Genomic DNA, 22,788 nt, shown 5'->3' on the forward strand with positions numbered 1-22,788 from the left:
AGGATTCTCCTTGGTTTGAGCAGTCATCGCTTGACTTCTCATATGGGATTTGCATACTTGTAGACACAGAAGCTAGTCTGAACGTGATCACAAGTATTCAAATCGCAAAAAAAAAAAGCTGCCACGAGACAACCATTAAAAATGACAAACGGGGTGGAATCCTAATAGTGTGCACGTTACACACACTGTTAGAATTCCTAAGGACTCAGTAGAGGATGAATATCCCTTTTTACATCTGCTTTGCGATACAAAGTATTTCCTGGGTTCTAGATCAATGTAGGTTTTAACGGACGGTGCAGAATATCAGAGAATATCCTTATTTTGCACCATCTTTATGATTCTGTACATGGTCAAGGGCAGGTAAAATGTTTCTGCATATTAGAGATTTCTTAGGACGTTGCATTTGGTTGTATCTTCGCATTCCTTATCTCTTCATAGGTATTGCACATAATGTACAGTTCTTCTGTTTAGGTTCCTAAAATGATATTTTATTCTATAAATGGATTATCTGATGACACAGAATCCTATTGTATTGTAAAAACTCACGCAATACATCAAACAACATACAATTCTTCATAAACTTAGACTCCGCATCATCTGACGAACCTCGCCATATTCCACCCTCTCCTGATTTGTGCTAATCCAATAAGTTGCTCTTTGGTTTTCATCTTCGTTACCTCTTTCCTTTATGAGATTTCACCGCAGACTGGGACGAGTCCTTCAATTACCGGTGTCAGTCTCTAATCTTCCCCTTGTAGCCCTGGTGCTAACACAATCTCTGCTCTCATTCTGATATTTTTCCTATATTTCTATTGATCGTAGTATTTCCCTTGCATTTTGCTATATGGCTCTGCCCTTTCCCCATGTGTCTCTGTTCTCTCCGGGGCAAATCTCTCAAATCTGCTCTACATTGCAAGCTGTGGGAGAAATGGATCACCTCGCTCTCTTTCTGTGGTCTCTCCCACCACATTTATCAAATATACATTCTATAAAGGAGACAAAGTTCAACTTTACTCTTCCACCCGTTGAGGAAAGGTCCACGATCAAAGCGGCTAAGAGCGAAGAAACGAACAGGACCGCACACTGCTTGAAGGTAAGGTAAAGAAAATAGGACAAATGTATTATGTGGGCTAGCAGTAAAGGCTAAAACCAGGGGTCAGGAAAATTGAGCAGTGGAGGCTAAATCAAGGGGTCAGGAAAACTGAGCAGTGGAGGCTAAATCCAGGGGTCAGGAAAATTGAAATGTGGGGGCTAAAACCAGGGATCAGGAAAATTGAGCAGTGGAGGCTAAATCAAGGGGTCAGGAAAATTGAGCAGTGGAGGCTAAATCCAGGGGTCAGGAAAATTGAAATGTGAAGGCTAAAACCAAGGGATAGGAACATTGAGCAGTGGAGGCTAAATCAAGGGGTCAGGAAAATTGAAATGTGAAGGCTAAAACCAAGGGTTAGGAACATTGAGCAGTGGAGGCTAAAACCAGGGGTCAGGAACACTGAAATGTGGAGGCTAAAACCAGGGGTCAGGAACGTTGAGTTGAGAATGAAACCAGGGGTCAGGAACACTGAAATGGGGCTGAAACCGGGGGTCAGGAACACTGAAATGTGGAGGCTAAAACCAGGGGTCAGGAACACTGAAATGAGGAGGCTAAAACCAGGGGTCAGGAACACTGAAATGTGGAGGCTGAAACCAGGGGTCAGGAACACTGAAATGTGGAGGCTGAAACCAGGAGTCAGGAACACTGAAATGCGGAGGCTAAAACCAGGGGTCAGGAACACTGAAATGTGGAGGCTGAAACCAGGGGTCAGGAACACTGAAATGTGGATGCTAAAATCAGGGGTCAGGAACACTGAAATGTGGAGGCTGAAACCAGGGGTCAGGAACACTGAAATGTGGAGGCTAAAACCAGGGGTCAGGAACACTGAAATGTGGAGGCTAAAACCAGGGGTCAGGAACACTGAAATGTGGAGGCTAAAACCAGGGGTTCAGGAACACTGAAATGTGGAGGCTGAAACCAGGGGTCAGGAACACTGAAATGTGGAGGCTGAAACCAGGGGTCAGGAACACTGAAATGTGGAGGCTGAAACCAGGGGTCAGGAACACTGAAATGTGGAGGCTGAAACCAGGGGTCAGGAACATTGAAATGTGAAGGCTAAAACCAGGAGTCAGGAACACTGAAATGCGGAGGCTAAAACCAGGGGTCAGGAACACTGAAATGTGGAGGCTGAAGCCAGGGGTCAGGAACACTGAAATGCGGAGGCTAAAACTAGGGGTCAGGAACACTGAAATGTGAAGGCTAAAACCAGGGGTCAGGAACACTGAAATGTGGAGGCTAAAATCAGGGGTCAGGAACACTGAAATGTGGAGGCTAAAACCAGGGGTCAGGAACACTGAAATGTGGAGGCTAAAACCAGGGGTCAGGAACACTGAAATGTGGAGGCTGAAACCAGGGGTCAGGAACACTGAAATGTGGAGGCTAAAATCAGGGGTCAGGAACACTGAAATGTGGAGGCTAAAACCAGGGGTCAGGAACACTGAAATGTGGAGGCTAAAACCAGGGGTCAGGAACACTGAAATGCGGAGGCTAAAACCAGGGGTCAGGAACACTGAAATGTGGAGGCTGAAACCAGGGGTCAGGAAGGTTGAGTTGAGGAAAATGAAACCAGGGGTCAGGAACATTGAGCTGTGGAGGCAGAAACCAGGGGTCAGGAACATTGAGCTGTGGAGGCAGAAACCAGGTATCAGGCAAATTGAGAGGTTTTACCTTCCTATTTGCCTTTTTTTTTTGCTAGGAAAACACCCGAAAACTGCTAAGAGAATGCTATCTCCGAAATCCATATCCCAGCCCTGCACAAAAGAGGCATCTTTCCTTCATGACTGGATTGCGTCCTACCCAAGTTACTAACTGGTATAAAAACAGAAGGCAGAGGGACCGGGCGGTCAGCTCAAGGACAAAAAGTAAAATCTTATTTGAATGTTAAATATTTTGCTTTTTTTATGTGGAAAAAACAGCGTGTGCTTTACTTTATTAACTGGTAAAGTGAGACGATAGCATTTATCATCTCCTATGTATTAATCTACTGCCCGTTTTGGTAATTCGGAACTTGCCTGACAATTTATTATTATTATCGTACACGCTGTGTCTCATCTTTATAGTGGCTGGTGCTACATTTTTCTATTTTTTTTTTTAGTTGTAAAACATAGATATATAGAACATGTAATAAATGTGTATGGACACAGGAACTCTAGTCCCCATTGTGTAACCCCTTAGAGGACTAGGTCAATAGCAAAATGCAGTGTCTAAGTGGTTAAACCAAAGAAGTGGGTTTTATCGGTCAGCCAATGCATAGTCATGACAGCTGGGCCCCCTTATTTTTTCCGGATTTTTTTCCCTTACCCTTTGCTTTATTATCTACACGAAAACACATATAATTGATATTGGCTTGTCCATAATGAGCCAAACCAACTGTTAATTGACCTACAAAATTCAGTAAATGCTGGTAAAATAAGCAGTGGCAGAATTGCTGTTTTTTGTTCATACCATCTTTCCCCCAAAAAAATGAATGCACAGTAATCTATTAATATTTTTATCTATCAGGTAGGCATTAGGCAGTGTTCACACAGGCAATGCGGTTTGGTCCATTAATGTGTAGTTTTAATGCTTTCACGGAGTCGCTTTCAAAACTCCAAGAGACTCAAAACAAAAACCTGCCTGGCACAAAGATGTCACAACAAATTAACAGTTCATTCAGAAGGCACATAAATGTCAGTGCAGGATCACCTGAACAGATGACAGGACTTTCTCCTGGAAAAAAAACTTGATGCGCAGAAGAAGTAGGGTCCTACCACTCTTGGTATCACTTTCAGCCCGAGCTCCAGCAGCTACCATCACCAAACAGAAGTGTTCACAGTTCACATTGAACAGTCTGCAGCTTTCACACCTTATTCTGCGGCTCCAACACACAGACTGCTCAGCTTCCCGAGCTCGACCCATGCAGTCATTCAGCGAGAGACCCTGCTATGTCTATCTCCCAGATACAGCTCACATTTTGGCTGGTCACTCACCAGCAGCACATTCCTCCCTCCTCAAAGTCCAGAAGACTGACCCACCTAGTGAACACAGGCCCTGGTAATATTAAAAAGCTAGAGAGGTGCATCAAATCATATCCTGCAGAGCTAGGACTTAATCCTGTCCTGACTGGCTCTGCTACGTAATATATGTCTCAAGACCACACACCTTAAGAGTCGTCAGAAAAATAAAAGTTATGGCTCTCAGAATTGTGCAAAAACAGTGAAACTTAAAAAAAATTATATAAGCTTAATTATACAAGTTCAAAGGATAAATTGTACTTTTCTTATACCACATAGTGAGAAAAAAAATGAAAAAAAATACAAAATTGCTGTTTTTGTTTCTAATCCACTCCCCCCGAACAAAAAGGGAAGTTTTTCAAATATATTGACTTAAAAATTAAACACGAGAATGAGAAAAGGAGGGCAGAGGGGAAACTCTGTGTCCTCAAACCCTTAAATCGCGGTGTCGTTCAGAGGTTAGCATACCGCATCACTTCTTCTCTACCGTACACTTGCTTATTAGCTATACAGTATATTAATCGCTCCAACAACCAATTGCCGTCACTGCATAAAAAAATAAGAACAGACTAATTCCTAGGAAAGACGGGGACAATAGATAAGAACGGAGCAGAGAAAGAGTCTCAGGTGTTGGCCTTGATAAGGACTGTGCTCACAAGGTCGGAATTTATTTTTATACAGTTTTTATATAAGAGTTGATTTTAAAATAGAAGTCTCAGTCCTTCCATTAGACGAGGTCACCTTTTATAATCTGTTCCTTTCTTTGGCATCAAAAACGGCATAAAAACAACTTGAAAACATGGAAATGTGCCTTTAAGAAACTGTAGTCCTCATAGAGTTTGCTGAGTTTAATGTAACTCTCTAGGTACTGTATATCCAGGCTCTCCCGAAGCTTGAATATAATTTATTATAGAAATCAGTAATCATTATCCAGTCTCCATACATTTTTATTTTTAATACTCTTAATATATAGCAGTCATCATATTATATAGCGCTGTGTACTTACAATTGCTCATTTTACCTTTCTACCCAGCTAATTCGTCTCTTTCCCATTAGGTCTATGACATTACATGATTAAAAACTGACTACCTGAATCTTTCTAAGCTCTGTGTAGAAACAGGAGGTACATTTCCCCTGTATGAGTCATGAGTCACTGCTAAAGTCACTGGCAGGAGGGATGAGGGTCAGCTCGGTCAGGAGTTGAAGACGGGAATGATAAATGCAGGGACCAGAGACTTCCCGTTTCTACATAGAGGAAAGAAAAGAGAAGAATGATCCGGGTAGAAAGGCAAAATGAGCAATTGTAAGTACACAGTGCTGTATAATATGAGGATTGCAATATATTAAGAAGATGCAAACTTTGATGGAGGGCTTCTTTAATGTGTTGGGACATGATTTTTATGGCACCTAATGGTGTGGATGCCCCTAAGAATGATGTCCTGGGTTCAAACCCCACCAAGGACAACATCTGCAAAGAGTTTGTATGTTCTCTCTGTGTTTGCGTGGGTTTCCTCCGGGTTCTCCGGTTTCCTCCCACATTCCAAAGACATACTGATAGAGAATTTAGATTGTGACAGCGATGATAATGTCTGTAAACTGTAAAGTGCTGCGGAATATGTTAGCGCTATATAAAAAGATTATTATTATTATTATGTGATAGGCCCCTTTTAATAAAAAAGGGTTACAAAGGTCATTGTTCTGAAAAGTGTCAGATTAACATTAAAAATAATTCAATTAGACTATTTTCACTGGGAGGCAATGAGCTTGATGGTTATAAAGTCTCTTTAATTATAGTATATTCCATTGCATTGTATATAATAGCATATATTAAAAAAAAAATTAGGCTTAGTATATTGTTGACATATCCGACGGATAGGTCCTTAATATGAGTTCGGCCAACTATTTTCTAATGTGTATAGGCGCCTTTAGTCTGGCTATGGATTCAATTCCAGCCCAGATTATAACCTCAAGCTCTAAAGATGGCCCATGAGATGACTGTTGGCTGAACAGCTGTCATTCAGCAGAGATCGATCTCTCCTCAATCCCTCATAAATGAGAGCACTCGGCCAAGTGTTGATGTGTTTTCAAAGGGGAGAGACGAGAAAGACACTGCCAGACGAGTCTGGCAGTGACTTACCTAACCTGAAAACAAAATGATCAACTGTTCAAATTCCGGTGTTCCCCTTATGGATTAGATGGGCGGACAATTCTGACAAAATTGAAGGGTTCATCTAACATGTATGGGGGCCTTAAAGGAGATCAGTCAGTAGGATCAACCCTCCTAAGCATTATGGCATTAAGGCCATAAAAAGTGGAGCTAAATGATACCTTGATATCTCCGACCCGGTCTTTTATTCCAGAGAAATCCTCTTTTTTTTAATATTTAAATGAGCTGCTAAGATCTATGGGCCGGACATAGATATGCCCAAGAATCTGCCCTCCAAGAGCTTATGAAAGGACATGGTGAGTGTGAGATCTTTTGGAACACCTGGAGTGGACCCGCAGATCCACGACAACGAACCTCCCAAGGGTGAGCTGATCAGGTAGACCACGCCTATACAGGGAGCGTTAGGGGCAGACCCAAGGGAGACTATTGCCGCAGAAGCTGAAACCCGGATACAGGTAGTAGGAGGTACAAAATAGAGAAGCTGGGCGCAGGACGGACAGAGCGGGGTAAGATGAAGTACAGCTTGGTAAGAGCTGGGTACAGGCGAGACCAAAGGAGCACTGGGAAGGGGAAGACACAAAGGAAGCAGGACAGGACAGAGACACCAGACTAACAGAGTACGGAGCGGACACTGGGAGGGCTGGACTGGACGAGGAGACAAGGAAGCCTGGGAAAGGCAGAGAAGCTGAACTGGCTGGACAGAGCGGAGACTCACAACAGGCAGTGCAAAGACAAAGGTGGACCTGAGTCACAGAAGCTCAAATGACAGACAGGCAAGGAGCAGAGGAAGGAATCGCCTTAAATGCATGGAGTACTGAAGGTCTTCCGGGTCACGGTCCTCCAGGATCACAGAGAGGAGATACAGAGCGCCTGGAAATCAGAAAGAGGAAGTGCTGGAGTGGGCGGTGCGCACGCGCACCCGACGAGCACCAGGGAGCGGAGAAGAATGAAGGAGAGGACGCGCGCCTGCAGGAGGGGCGTGCCGAAGCGGGTAAGTATGAGCGGGGGGAGCGGCGGTGGTCCCGCCAGCAGGCACGGCCGCAGAAGGAGTGGCCGTGACAGTGAGACATGTAAAGACTGACAGTCTACCCTCTTGATCTACATGTCGCACACCGGTAACACCCCCTTTAATTTAAAATTAACTCTGGAGGCAGATTCTCGGGGAGATCTATGTCCTGCCCATAGATCTTAACAGCTCATTTACATATTAAGAAAAACATGTATTTCTCTGCAATAAAAGTTCGGATCGCAGATATCAAGGTATCATTTTATTCAGCTTCCTATGACCTACCCGTCCAAATAGACGACCTAGGAAGATTGATCCTACTGTCAGATTCCCTTTAGGTCTGGCAACCCACAGTTGTGGCTGACTACAGCCGCCAAAAAAGTTCATGATTTTGCGGTCACATTAAAGCCAAACTCGCCAGCTGGGCAGATGTATGGCAGGCCACGAAGTAAAGTATCTGAGATTATTACATATTGTGGAATAAAGCACCATTTATGTTTTGTCGTAGGTTCCAATAATGGCTGCGAATGGTAAACGGTGACATCCGAAGACTTCACCCTGACCAAAATGTTCATTAGAATGCAAGGAAACTTTATTATAGCCATTAATAGATTTTATATAAACAGTTCCCAAATCCTAAATCAGGGGAATCCTGAATGTGTGGCTAAAAAAATAAATAAATAACGATGCTGGATTTCTGGTAATAAAGTGTCACCTTCTTCAGCAGATGTGTATGCATGATTATGTTCTTTCCGGTATTACCATCTGAGATGCATTTGCTGTCGTTCCATTTACAGCCCAGTAATCTGTGTTATTAATGTCAAGCTCCCATGAGCCGTGCGCGCACAAACAAAAGTAATGAATAATCGAGCCCAGAGCAAGCGCGGATTGACAGAACGTTTTGGACAAGCCGGAAGTTTTGGTCTAATGGGCACCAGACACATACTGGGAACTAAGCAGCCTCCACTGGGGACCAGTAGATGATAACGAAGAGCATTTCATACTATGAGATACATATAAGCGCGTATTAAAATCAAGTGCCTAAGCATCCATACTGAAATCCACAGGAGAAAGCCTTTGAGTCTCTGTAAAAAAAAATCAAACACTCGCAGAGGTAAAATATAGACCCACAGAAAGTCTATGAACATTGTATCTTGGAACTGTAAAATATGGATCTAGAGTACAGCCACGCATATATGTGATGTTGGGTATTCAGGTGGGTCCAATAAAAAGAAAAGAAGAAAATCGCACACCAAAGTAGTTCAACTTTACTGAACACAAGCGTAAATTCGAAATCTCCAATACGTTCTCTCTATACTTTAGGAGATCACTCTTTGGACACTCTTTAAATGGATTCTCCGAGACTTAATGCAAGGTGGCCACTACTACTACCTATTTCAGGCTGCGGTCGGTCTTTGGCATGCATGAGGAAGGATTGCAGGCTGAGGAAAAACTGACCGAGACATATGTCACTTAGTTACTATATACTAGAGCAAGTTCTCATCAGACTGAGAAGCAACATCGTTACCTAGGATAAGTGACCTCTCACTCAACCTAACAGGCTTATAGTAGGACATGGACCAGGTGGAAAAAAGAAGCTCTGTTCCAGTATTAGTTTTAGACAGCAGTATGAGTGACCTATTCTTACCTCAGCACACCTGGTATCTCCAGTAATAAATCAGATAGACATTACGGACAGCAGTGTGAGCAGCCTCTTCCTACCTCAGAACCCCTGGTGTCTCCAGTATTAGATTAGACAGACAGGGTGGACAGCAGTGTGAGCAGCCTATTCTTACCTCAGCACCCCAAGTATCTCCAGTATTAGATCAGATAGACAGGATTGACAGCAGTGTGAGCAGCCTCTTCCTACCTCATCACCCCTGGTGTCTCCAGTATTAGATTAGACAGACAGGGTGGACAGCAGTGTGAGCAGCCTATTCTTACCTCAGCACCCCAAGTATCTCCAGTAATAAATCAGATAGACAGGATTGACAGCAGTGTGAGCAGCCTCTTCCTACCTCATCACCCCTGGTGTCTCCAGTATTAGATTAGACAGACAGGGTGGACAGCAGTGTGAGCAGCCTATTCTTACCTCAGCACCCCAAGTATCTCCAGTATTAGATCAGATAGACAGGATTGACAGCAGTGTGAGCAGCCTCTTCCTACCTCAGAACCCCTAGTATCTCCAGTATTAGATTAGATACATGGTGTGGACAGCAGTGTGAGCAGCCTATTCTTACCTCAGCACCCCAAGTATCTCCAGTATTAGATCAGATAGACAGGATTGACAGCAGTGTGAGCAGCCTCTTCCTACCTCAGAACCCCTAGTATCTCCAGTATTAGATTAGATACATGGTGTGGACAGCAGTGTGAGCAGCCTCTTCTTACCTCAGCACCCCTAGAATCTCCAGTATTAGATCAGATAGATAGGGTTTACAGTAGTGTGAGAAGTTTCTTCTTACCTCGGAAGCCCTAGTATGTCCAGTATTAGTTCAATCCAAAAAAATGAAAGCAGCACACCATGGTAGAGTAAATTCACATGAAATTTAATTGCCCATCCTGCAACGTTTCAATATTCAGTATTAGATCAGATAGACAGGGTTTACAACAGTGTGAGGAGGCTCTTCTTACTACAGCATCCTGGTATTTCCAGTATTAGATCAGAAAGACAAGGTGGACAGCAGTGTGAGCAGCCTCTTCTTACCTCTGCACCTCTGATATCACTAGTATTCAATCAGATAGACATTGTAGACAGCAGTGTGAGCAGGATCTTCTCACCTCAGCACCCCTAGTATCTCCAGTATTAGATCAGATAAACAGGGTGGACAGCAGGTTGAGTGGCCTCTTCTTACCTTAGCACCCCTAATACCTCCAGTAATAAATCAGATAGACAGGGTGGACAACAGTGTGAGCAGTCTTTTCTTACTTTAGCACCACTGGTATTTCCAGTATTAAATCAGATAGATAGGGTCTACAGCAGTGTGAGCAGTCTCTTCTTACTACAGCATCCTGGTGTCTCCAGTATTAGACCAGATAGACAGGGTGGACAGCAGTGTGAGCAGCCTTTTCTTACCTCAGCGCCCCTGGCATCTCCAGTATTTGATCATAAAGACAAGGTGGACAGCAGACTCTTCTTACGTCAGTACCCTTAGTATCGCCAATATTAGATCAGAAAGGCAGGGTGGACAGCGGTATGAGCACCCTCTTTTTACCTCAACACCCCTAGTATTTCGAGTATTAGATCAGATAGACAGGGTGGACAGCATTGTGAAGAGTCTCTTCTTACCTCAGCACCTCTAGTATCTCCAGTGTTAGGTCAGATAGACAGGGTGGACAGCAGTGTGAGCAGCATCTTCTTACCTCATCACCCCTGGTATCTCCAGTATTAGATCAGATAGACAAGGTGGACAGCAGTGTGAGCAGCATCTTCTTACCTCAGCACCTCTAGTATCTCCAGTATTAGGTCAGATAGACAGGGTGGACAGCAGTGTGAGCAGCCTCTTCTTACCTCAGCACTTCTGGTATCTCCAGTATTAGATCAGATAGACAAGGTGGACAGCAGTGTGAGCAGCCTCTTCTTACCTCAGCACCCCTGGTATCTCCAGTATTAGATAGACAGGGTGGACAGCAGTGTGAGCAGCCTCTTCTTACCTCAGCACCCCTGGTATCTCCAGTATTAGGTCAGATAGACAGGGTGGACAGCAGTGTGAGCAGCCTCTTCTCACATAATAATTTAGTTTCTCCAATTCTAAAAATTGGGAACACAGAGGTGCTATGTATAAATTACTATAATTTTCAGGAATAGTCTTCTCATGAAGACTATTGAGCCATGAATGACAGAATATATCTTCTCTGGCAGCTACAGAAATGATCTTCAGTGCCCCCTAACATAGATGACGCACTTCAGCTAGCACGTTGATATATCAGGGGCGGGGTGGTGAATACTGAATAAGTGCTGCCCTCTGTGAATCCTAGTGCGCTGTTTGGGGACTCCAGCTGCTTTATCTCAGCAGCAGCGTGATGTGAACATGGTCTTACTAGTCTACCCTTGTGATATCGGGAATTAATCAGCTGATGTCTATGATAAAAGGATTTTCCTTTACTAAAACATTGAGGTTTGAATACTGAGGGTCCAACGCTGCAAATATTCAGTACATAGGGCCACATGGATTCACTTAAATGGAACTGAATTTATAAAGAATTGGTAATGCCATGTATCCAGCATGCATAGAAAATAATTCACATACATTAATCTGCAGCAGTAACAACTAATTGCTGCTATTACAGCTGTGACCACAAGATGGCAGAAATCTTCACCGAAAAACAAGGTGCAGTTAGCAGAAATAACAGACTATTCCTTTAACTAACTTTATTAAAATGCATGATACATTATTTTATCTTTTTATTTTTTCTTTCTTCGTTTCCGTTCAGTTTATGTTTTTGAAGCAGAAACTGAGTGAATAGTGAGCTATTCTCGAAAATTCTCCTCCAAATCTGAAAAACTTTAAGGTTCTGCTCAGTTTCTGTTTCGAAAACTTTGTGAAAAGACTTTGTGGGCACGTAACCAACGATAGGAAACTTTCCAAAACCTCCTCCAAATTTCAAAGCTCCTTAGTTTCTCCTTAGATTCTGGAGTTTCTCCTTAGATTCTGCTCTGAAAACTCAGCAAAAGGACTCGGTATCCGCATAGGTATTAATCAGAAACGTAACATTTTTGAGTTTTGACGAGTTTCTGCTTAATTTCTGCTCGAAAAAATCCTAAAAAAAAACCTCTGTGTGCCCATAGCCAGTGCCTACGTGCAGCGGCGTTTTCAAAAAGTCATTTTGACATTGCTGTGCATTATGTCCACTTTTTCCATTGCTTTTTTTTTGCACTTTTTCAGGTGGATTTTGGTCGGAATTCACCTGAAAAAAACACAATTTTTTGCACATAATCTTTAAGGATTTTTTAAGCATTTTTTTTTCATGAAGTGTTTGTTGCAGTTGGTGCATAGTTCCGAGCGATTTCCATCAGGAGATGCTTCAAAGAAGTGACAGATACTTTTTTATTTTTTTTTACCACCAGGCATTGAAGCTGAAAAGAAATCGCTCAAAAGGCAAAAAAAAACATGACCTGCAAATTGTTTTTTGAGCGATTTTTCAGGTGTATTTTGGAATGGACCTGCTTCAAGAGACCTAAAAAACTCAAAGTGTGGGTTCCAATAGATGCAAAACCTCAGGAAAAACGGCGCAGTTTACGAAGATGAAATCAAGATTATGGAAAATATCAAGATTTATCCCCCCTCCCCCCACAATGTGTGAATACAGACCTACATCTCAATAGTAAGAACTGACTGTAGGTTGTTGCTGCTATGTATTTGCTGCATCATTTTCTGATGAAAAAGGAAAGATGTCACAATGTGCTATGTATAGTTTACTGCAGACTGCGGAATCAATTCTTCTCGTGAGACAAGGAACATTGTAGGATGCGAAAACCCGACAGATAACGATGACGACTCCTATAGATAAGAATACATTCTGTTTACATAGAATTTCTCTATGACTCAGAAGATCTGACTTTCATCTCAATTTCTACCTGGTTGATGCCTCCCGCAATACGAGTGACCGGAATTAATAAGCAGACCAGGCTGTAAACTCCAGGCTCCTCAGATTTACCAAAACCTTCCATGGTCCCAAACGGCTGTCCATGAAATTACAACTGACGAGTCCAGGAACACAACCTTTAGGGTAAAATCATGCAGTCAGGCTGTGGTCAAAACCTGCCCAGGTACAGTTAGCCGAAAGCTGCTTATTTTGAAGGTTTCAACCCCCTTACTCAATGGCGTAACTAGAGTTCAATGGGCCCCAGTGCAAGATTTGGATGGGGCCCCCCACATCCTAGTATATATACAGTACAGATCAAAAGTTTGGAGACACCTTCTCATTTAAAGATTTTTCTGTGTTTTCATGACTATGAAAATTGTACATTCACACCGAAGGCATCAAAACTATGAATTAACACATGTGGAATTATATACTTAACAAAAAAGTGTGAAACTACTGAAATTATGTCTTATATTCTAGGTTCTTCAAAGTAGCCACCTTTTGCTTTGATGACTGCTTTGCACACTCTTGGCATTATCTTGATGAGCTTCAAGAGGTAGTCACCGGGAATGGTTTCCACTTCACAGGTGTGCCCTGTCATGTTTAATAAGTGGGATTTCTTGCCTTATAAATGGGGTTGGGACCATCAGTTGTGTTGTGCAGAAGTCTGGTGGATACACAGCTGATAGTCCTACTGTTAGAATTTGTATTATGTCAAGAAAAAAAGCAGCTAAGTAAAGAAAAATGAGTGGCCATCATTACTTTAAGAAATGAAGGTCAGTCAGTCTGAAAAATTGGGAAAACTTTGAAAGTGTCCCCAAGTGCAGTGGCAAAAACCATCAAGTGCTACAAAGAAACTGGCTCACATGAGGACCGCCCCAGGAAAGGAAGACCAAGAGTCACCTCTGCTTCTGAGGATAAGTTTATCCGAGTCACCAGCCTCAGAAATCGCAGGTTAACAGCAGCTCAGATTAGAGACCAGGTCAATGCCACACAGAGTTCTAGCAGTAGACACATCTCTACAACAACTGTTAAGAGGAGACTTTGTGCAGCAGGCCTTCATGATGAAATATGTACAGACGTGCATCCACCATTTATATATAATTACTTATTATGCAACCCATTCCAAATATATATTGTAATCCACCACTGTGCTTTCCGTTAACTATGATAGCCACTTTCACCACCCAATATAGAAATGAATTAGCATCTGTACTCTTTCCCTCAATTCAATACCACTCACACTCCTGCCTCCTCAACACTCCCCCACTCTGTACTTCTCGCTTCCCTGATTAATATTTACATGCCCCACTCTGCCCTAATTCATTATGTCATGTCCTGTCTCTCCCCCCACCCTCTTTTCATTATCAACTGCTCTCTCCCACCTTCAATACCTCATGTACTCCTTCCACCCTCAAGTCATCATTTACAGTTCCCCACCTCCCAGTCTCAATTCACCAATTCATCGTCATTGCTCTCCCCATCCCCACACCTTCACTTCATAATTTTCTCTCTCCCACCCCCAATTCATTATTTGTGCTCCCCCACCTTAATACATTATCATTCACTGTCCCCTATCCCCCACCACCAATTCATCATTTGCTCCCCCCACCCTCAATACAGCATCATTGACTGTCACCCATCCCCCACCCCAATTCTTCATTATTCGCTAGCCCCACACCCATTTGATTCATTTTATTAAAAAAAAAAAAGCTTTCCATACTTACGGTACCTCTCATACGATCCCCTGCAGCTCCACTTCCTGACTTGCCAGCACCAGGAAAGTTCCCTGCACTGAGATGTTTACTCATTATTATACCCTGGGGCTTAGTGAGCAGAATCAAAAGAGGGGGAGGCCCAGACTAGGTCTGGGCCCCCCTCTTTGCTTCTACTCACCAGGCCCCATACACCAGTAAGGTTAGTAATGCCCTGATGGTGTCCCTGGAGAAAAAGATAAGATTATTACATTAAATAGATAGCGATTTAGAATGAAAATTAGTGTCATAGGGGCTACCGCGACAGAGAGGTTCCAGAGAACCGCAGCGCTCTGGGCCTCGTTCACACACGATGAACAGAAGCTCTTCTCCTGAATTCTGACCTGGCTGTCTTGTGCCAGCAGGGCAGGAGTTAAAACTTGTTACTGAAGTTGCTGAGAGCTATGTCTCTCAGCTGATTTGGTTTTGGTAATCTCCGCTCCTATATAGACTCCGCTTTGTCCACAATTGTTGTCAGTGATCAGTTCTGCAGCCTGGCTTGGAGGTTGAAGGAGCGTGGTATTAGGAGCTTGGAGGTTTATTTACAGAGATTGATGTCTGCTGTTTTGGTTGCATGTTAAACCTGTTTTCCTTCCTAGTTTTTTGCTTCTCTTCCCTTCTCTGTGTTTCCTCTGTGGTTGTGTGAGCATTTGGTGAGTTTGAGACTTTTAGTTACCTTGTCTGTATACCCTGTTTAATTGTCGTATTTATAAACTGGTGCAGTCCTCCTCCCTTGGGGGGAGAGGGGGCCACTGATAGGGCCTGCACAGGAGCCAGGGATACGCTGACGGCTCAGGCCTCCTAACCATTATAGGTACCCCTGAGATAAGGGAAAGCCAGGGCCCCATTATAGTGGCAGGGACAGGTGCGGGTCCCAGTACGCCGTCCTGCCCCTTTATCGCCGTTAACGGCGTGACAATTAGTTTGTGTTTCACACCTCCTTTTTAAGTCTAGCTGCTGGGTGGGTGAGCAGGCTCATTCGTGACCAACACATTACTACTAGCTTTCTGTTCCGTCTGTAAACAATTTGCTACCTGTCTATCTCTGTAAAAGATTCAGGCACAGATATTGCTGCCGTCCTCTTGTTCTCCGTAACATGTGGATGATGTAGGCACTGATAGTGCTGTCTACTTGTCTCTCTATTTATTTGATAGCGCCACTGATGCAAGTTCTGGGACATAAATAGTAGAAATAATAATAATATCTGATGTACAATGCTGGATCTATTATTCATTCTTTCATTTAGGTTTTCTTATTTTATCGTTTTGAAAATTAATCACGTCTACTAACTTGCAGCACATGTAGAAGTTTTTATTCTCATCTGATCTATGTAGTGACTCATCAGCCGCTGCGGTGGATTCACTATAGGAATGTCACTCTATATGACATCGGCGTTACTTCTCGTCACTAATCTACAGTAAATATGCGTGTGCCCACTCCATCGCTGTAGATCTGCCGCTTCCGCTCAGGGTTGCTTTCACCATATGCCTCTCTTTTCCCATTTTCGTATTCCCTCGCTGTCTCTCGTTCTCACCCACTCTCTCTCTTTCAGTCTCTCTCTGGGTGTCTTCTGTAATTATGTTAATTTCAGGTCATTTTCGCCCCCACGTAGCAAAGTGAGAATAATAATAGATGGAAAGAGTACGAGAGAAAACGACAGAAGCCGGTGGTGGGGACAGGAAAGAGGAAAAATGGAGAATATGTGAAAAAAAGGAAGGTCATCAAAAATGGAAGGAGGCAGAGGAAAGTCCCCCAAGGATAGAGATCAGTGTCGCAGCTTATGTATCTGTCATCTGTCACCTCCCCCCAAGCATGAACGTCAAGGAAGGGACACCAGCTGCTCTATCACATATATTACTATACGAACAGTTGCCGAGACTGTGCCAGCCGTCAGCGCTCACACAGAGCTGCACCGTGACATGTTCACACAGCGCCGGAACAGCTGATGCATACGTACCGCCTGGTACAGGTACAATGCACACCGCTGGAAAAAAAACACCAAGCATCCTCATCTCCTTAGACCAACACAGGTCCAATTTTAATATATACAGTTCTGTACAAATATTTTAGGCAGGTGTGGAAAAATGGTTGCGAAGTTAGAATGCTTTCACACAAAAAAAAAAAATTAGGAGTTTATTTTTTTTATATGTGAATTAACAAAATGTAAAGTGAATGATCTAAGAGAAAGAAGATCAATATTCGGTGACCACCCTTTGCCATTATCAGTTCGTCTAGGTCACCTGTCACTTGCTCAGCTTTTGAAGGAACTCGGCAGGAGGTTGTTCCAAACATCTTGGAGAACTGACCACCGATCTTCTGTGTATGAGGCTTGTGCGGATCCTTCTGTCTCTTCATGTGATCCCAGAGAGACTGCATGACGTGATATCAGGGCTCTACGGGGGTCGGATTATCACTTCCAGGACTCCTTGTTCTTCTTTACTCTGAGGATAGTTCTTAGTGACATTGGCTGGATGTTTGAGGTCGTCATCCGGTTGCAGAATATATTTGGAGCCAATCATAATGGTATTGCATCATGGTAATGAAGCGCCCCAGAGACCTGGTCATTGCAGTAATGTCGCTCTGCCACTAAGGGGAGTGATGGTACGCCTGATGGCACTAAAGGAGTTCACCTGACCAGGTATCACCAGCACACAGTACACTTCACACTCCGGCCACTAGGGGGAGCAAAAGGTTCTATTAATTAGGCCACTCCTCACACTGGTAAAAATAGGGGTTGGATAGGAAGTTAGTTAGAAGCTGACTGGGTTTTGTCCAGGCAACATCCTGTGGCAGGGGGTGTTGCGGGGAAGATTCAGGGGGGTCTCTATCAGGCGTGGGAACCTGGCAGGTAACTAGCGACAAGGCAGAACGTTACGGAGCCGCGCCTGCACTACCTTGTGGCGGCATCTAAAGAAAGGACACGAAGCGAAGGATATTGTGGACAGTGAGAAACGAGATCAAGCACAAAGGAGTGCCAGTAGGAGTCGTGCCCGGAGAATGGCAACATCCTACTGAGGCGCGTAGCCGGTGCCCGATGCCCGGAACACCGAGGAAGTAACTGACTTTATGCCTTACTTCAAATACCGCAGGACAGTTAATTATAGGTTGGCTGTCTACCTTACATCACCTAAGCAGACATAGGGGGCAACCGTGGAGAGGGGCGTCTCTAGGGTCCCAGAAGAGCTCCGAGCCTACCCGTCAAACAGGTGCGTCCTAGCCATAACAAACTTGGGGGACAGAGAATAGAAAGAACGAGAAAGAACTAGAAAGAACGAGAACAGAAGTTGTGAGGACTATCCCGAATGCTCAGCAGGGAAGCACTACAACACACAGGCGCTAGTGGTAGGCAACGATTTCTACCTGCAAAGGGAACTCTAGATGTGCCTTCGGACCGGCCGGTCTCAGACAGCCCTGTTGACAGTGCTCTGGATTGAGGATCCTGAAGTCGCCAGTAAAGAGGTAAAGAGACTGCAACCCTGTGCCCTCGTTATTGACTGCACCTCACATCGTCACCTACTCCACTGGGAAGCCCTGGGGACATACTTCACCTGTGGGAAGGTATACCATCTAGCTGCCATCACATCACCCCAGTGGACCCCAGGCAGCGTCGGTCACCCTGACCGAATACCACAGGTGGCATCACGAAACCTTGACAGACTTGTTTCACCTTTTATTGGACGCCCCTTAGCAGGGTCACGGACCGGGTCCAGCCACCGTGACAACCCCAGAACTGAGCCAGAGAGGACTGGTACCGAGTAACCCGCGGCCCTGCGTCTGGGGGGCGCTCCAACTTGGCGTCACGAACAGGATCTCCTTAAGCCTGAGAAGCAGGTCATGTGTGCCTTGGAACTGTGATTGAATTGTGCTTGAACTGTGACTTGTTGCAAAGACTGTGCATTGCTGATTGCCGCAAAGATTCCCGCCAAAACCGCCATTATAGCGCCACGAGGAGTGCAGGAGAAGAAGAAGGGCGTGGAGTTGTGGGCGTGAAAGAACTGAGAAGCGCAAAAAGCCATGACCGCCCAGTCTAAATATTTTTGTACCTTGAGGACGTGTCCGTCAGCGGCCGAGATCCGCCTCCTGATTCTCAATGGAGGGCAGAGACAAAGAACACGGAACCGCCCACGAAGGAAAGAGCGGGAAAGAGACCAGGAAGTGACCCACGTGGAGGACGCCATGGCCAGTCGCTCAGACCCAGAATGCGGGGTTGAAGCAGAGGGCTCCCCCAGCTACCCGGACGAGCACAGCAGCCAGATCTCCACGGTTGGGACTGGTCTCCTGCAGATTGAGATGGAGGACCTGATGGAGCAGCTCCTCCAGTTGCGGATGGAGACCGAGGCCTCGTGCCAGGAGGCGTCGGCAGAGGACCCCCCGTCATCGGCTCCTTTGCCGCCACCGGAGCCAGCTGCAATGGAGGAAGTTGCACCGGCCGGTGAGTCCGCCGACCCCGCCCCACTGGCGGAGGACCTGTTGATAGGCCCCGTCGCGGTACCCCCTCTCCCTGGGACCCATACCCTCCAGCGTCTTCCGCCCTGGGAACAGGCCACGCGTATGGAGCACTTCCTGAAAGCCCCAATCTCGCCGATCACCATGCCAGGCGAGGTCTATGCGGAGCGCAGAGTGTGCCGCTGGGTGAACCCAGGGTCCGACTTCATGGGGTTCCCCGGGGTGAAGACAGGAAGGGGAGATGGTGGAGGCCCTCAGCTGGGAGGAATATCAGGTCCAGCTAGACCGACAGTGGGAGAAGAAGGAGAGGGAGTATCAGGCCAGGTGAGAGGCCCACTACCAGCGGGACCTCGCAGTGAAGGACCGGGCCCGCAAAGATCGCACCACCCACCAGGCCCTGCGCAGGCAGGGCACCGTCGTCGACTTCAAACTTCGTGGGGGCTGGGGCTTTATTAAGGAGCCGTACCTGTATGCGGAGGTCTTTGTGAACCGGAGGGATGTGGAGTCCCATCTCCTAGAAGGCCACCCGGACCGGGATCTCTACCCGGGGGACGAGGTCACCTACACCCGGCACTTTGGGGAAAGGGGGTGGTTCGCCCTGAACGTCCACAAGCGGCGAGGCCCCGTGACATACCCAACTAAAGTGTCAGTGAAGCCGTCCCCTGTAGCAAAGGCGCCCCCTTGTGACCGGTCTACCACTACTACCAAGACTACGGTGGTTACCCCGACGTGCACCATCGTCAAGACCACCACCTGCACCGTTGATACCACTACCACCGTGGTAGCCGAAGGATCGGCTTCAGTGATGGCTAGTACCCAGGCCGTTTCGGGATCTAGAACTGTAGCCACCCAGACCCCTGCCTGGAGCGAAGGAGCTCCTGGAACCACGCCTGGTAACCGCAGGTATCCGGGTGGATGGCCCCGCCCACTGCTGCCTGCGGAGCTACAACCACCAGAATCAAAGTAAACCTCGAAAACCTGACAAATGTAAATAGTTAACTGTTTGTCTTCCTGCTGTTTTGCTGCTAAAACCCGTCTAGGGTTAATCCTTAAAGGGGTCCCTTCGTTTACCCGGGATCCCTATTGTTTTTGGCTTGTTTGTTTGCCATCAGTGTTTTAACCCCTTCAAGTCGCGGCCCTTTTTCATTTTTGCGTTTTCGTTTTTCACTTCCCTCCTTCCCTGAGCCATAACTTTTTTAGTTTTCCATCAATATGGTCATGTGAGGGCTTATTTTTTGCGGGACAAGTTGTACTTTTGAACGACACCATTGGTTTTACCATGTATTTTACTAGAAAACGGGAAAAAAATTCCAAGTGCGTTGAAATTGCAAAAAAAGTGCAATCCCACACTTGTTTTTTGTTTGGCTTTTTTGCTAGGTTCACTAAATGCTAAAACTGACCTGCCATTATGATTCTCCAGGTCATTACGAGTTCATAGACACCTAACATGACTAGGTTATTTTTTATCTAAGTGGTGAAAAAAAATTCCAAACTTTGCTAAAAAAAAAAAAAAAAAAGTGCCATTTTCCGATACCCGTAGCGTCTCCATTTTTCGTGATCTGGGGTCGGGTGAGGGCTTATTTTTTGCGTGCCGAGCTGATGTTTTTAATGATACCATTTTTGCGCAGATACGTTCTTTTGATCGCCCGTTATTGCATTTTAATGCAATGTCGCGGCGACCAAAAAAACGTAATTCTGGCGTTTCGGATTTTTTTCTCGCTACGCCGTTTAGCAATCAGGTTAATGCTTTTTTTTAATTGATAGATCGGGCGATTCTGAACACGGCGATACCAAATACGTGTTGTTGTTTTTTTTTTATTGTTTTATTTAGGATGGGGCGAAAGGGGGGTGATTTAAACTTTTATATTTTTTATATTTTTTTCATATTTTTAAAAACATTTTTTTTTACTTGTGCCATGCTTCAATAGCCTCCATGGGAGGCTAGAAGCTGGCATAGCCTGATCGGCTCTGCTACATAGCAGCGATCATCAGATCGCTGCTATGTAGCAGAAATGCAGGTGTGTTGTGAGCGCCGACCACAGGGTGGCGCTCACAGCAGACCTGCATCAGTAACCATAGAGGTCTCAAAGACCTCTATGGTTACCTTCCTGATGCATCGCCGACCCCCGATCATGTGACGGGGGTCGGCGATGACGTCATATCCGGCCGCCCGGCCGGATGCGGTAGTTAAATGCCGCTGTCTGTGTTTGACAGCGGCATTTAACAGGTTAATAGCGGCGGGTGAATAGCGATTTCACCCGCCGCTATTGCGCGCACATGTCAGCTGTACAAAACAGCTGACATGTCGCGACTTTGATGTGGGCTCACCGCCGGAACCCACATCAAAGGGGGATTCACGGCATGCGCAGTACTAGTACGGCGCATGTCGTGAAGGGGTTAAAAGACTGCCAAATCATGGACAGTGAATGATTCACAAACTGTGTTGTAAATAGTTTGCACCTTCTTAAAGGTGCCGTCTACTGGTTTTACAAAGAAAGAAGGCTTTGTGAAGAGACTGTTTTTGAATACAGCGCAGAAGTTCTTGCTTTCTAACGGACTTGCAGATAGAGAGAATCTGCACTACCTCAAAGAGACTTGGTTCCCTCTTAAAGGGAATGTTCACATGTTGCACTTAAGTATAATGTTGCCTTAGGAAAGTTAAAATTGTAATAATGTTGAGATTTAGGAACTGTTAATAATGTTACTAGAGATTGAGGACAGGAAAAGTTGAAAGCCGAATTCCAACATAGTGAACCCGTAGGGGTTAGAGAGTCCTCCTGAGAACCATAGAAAGATGGTTGATTGCGGCAATGACAGTAGGCCCAGCCAAGGAGCTAGGTGGTCCTGCATTTGTGAAGTTAGAAAATAAAGAAAAAGTTGAGTTGCATTAAAGTACTTTATAGTAAGCCTTTAGTGGGTTCAGCCTATACACCTTTAAAGGAGAAGTTAAATTATTGTTCAGAATTTGCACTTAGTAGAATACCCAGCAGGGTACCAGAAGTTATTTATAGTCAGAGTGTTATTTAAAATATTCAACCTTGTTTTCATTTGTAACGTTCAAGTGTCCTCACCTCCCATAAAGGGAAGCATTGTTATATTTTCCTTGCATTTCAAAAATATTTGCATGTCTTTTCCTAACATGTATTGTTGTTTTTCTTCCCAGTCCAGGAGTACTGGATTTAACCGGGGGGGAGTTCAGCGCCCCAGAGACCTGGTCGTTGCAGTAACGTCGCTCTGCCACTAAGGGGAGTGATGGTACGTCTGATGGCACTAAAGGAGTTCACCGGACCAGGTATCACCAGCACACAGTACACTTCACACCACTAGGGGAAGCAAAAGGTTCTATTTATTGGGCCACTCCTCACACTGGTAAAACTAGGGGTTGGATAGGAAGTTAGTTAGAAGCTGACTGGGTTTTGTTCAGGCAACATCCCGTGGCAGGGGGTGTTGCGGGGAAGATTCAGGGGGGTCCTTCTCAGGAGTGGGAACCTGGCAGGTACCTAGCGACAAGGCAGAACGTTACGGAGCCGCACCTGCACTACCTTGCGGCGGCATCTAAAGAAAGGACACGAAGCGAAGGATATTGTGGACAGTGAGAAACGACATCAAGCACAAAGGAGAGCCAGTAGGAGTCGTGCCTGGAGAACGGCAACATCCTACTGAGGCGCGCAGATGGTGCCCGGAACACCAAGGAAGTAACTGACTTTATGACTTACTTCAAATACCGCAGGACAGTTAATTATAGGTTG

General features: G+C 45.1%; 1 long non-coding RNA gene across 1 annotated transcript; it reads left to right on the forward strand.

Moving 5' to 3' along the window:
• The first annotated feature begins 585 nt into the window (after positions 1-585).
• LOC138649832 (uncharacterized) lies at positions 586-7,982 on the forward strand. The gene is made up of 3 exons (XR_011315370.1): positions 586-1,093; positions 2,787-2,952; positions 7,765-7,982. It is a non-coding gene; the product is annotated as an uncharacterized lncRNA (long non-coding RNA).
• The last annotated feature ends 14,806 nt before the right edge of the window (positions 7,983-22,788 follow it).

This window comes from Ranitomeya imitator, chromosome 9, assembly GCF_032444005.1.
Source record: "Ranitomeya imitator isolate aRanImi1 chromosome 9, aRanImi1.pri, whole genome shotgun sequence".
Taxonomy (NCBI): Eukaryota; Metazoa; Chordata; class Amphibia; order Anura; family Dendrobatidae; genus Ranitomeya; species Ranitomeya imitator.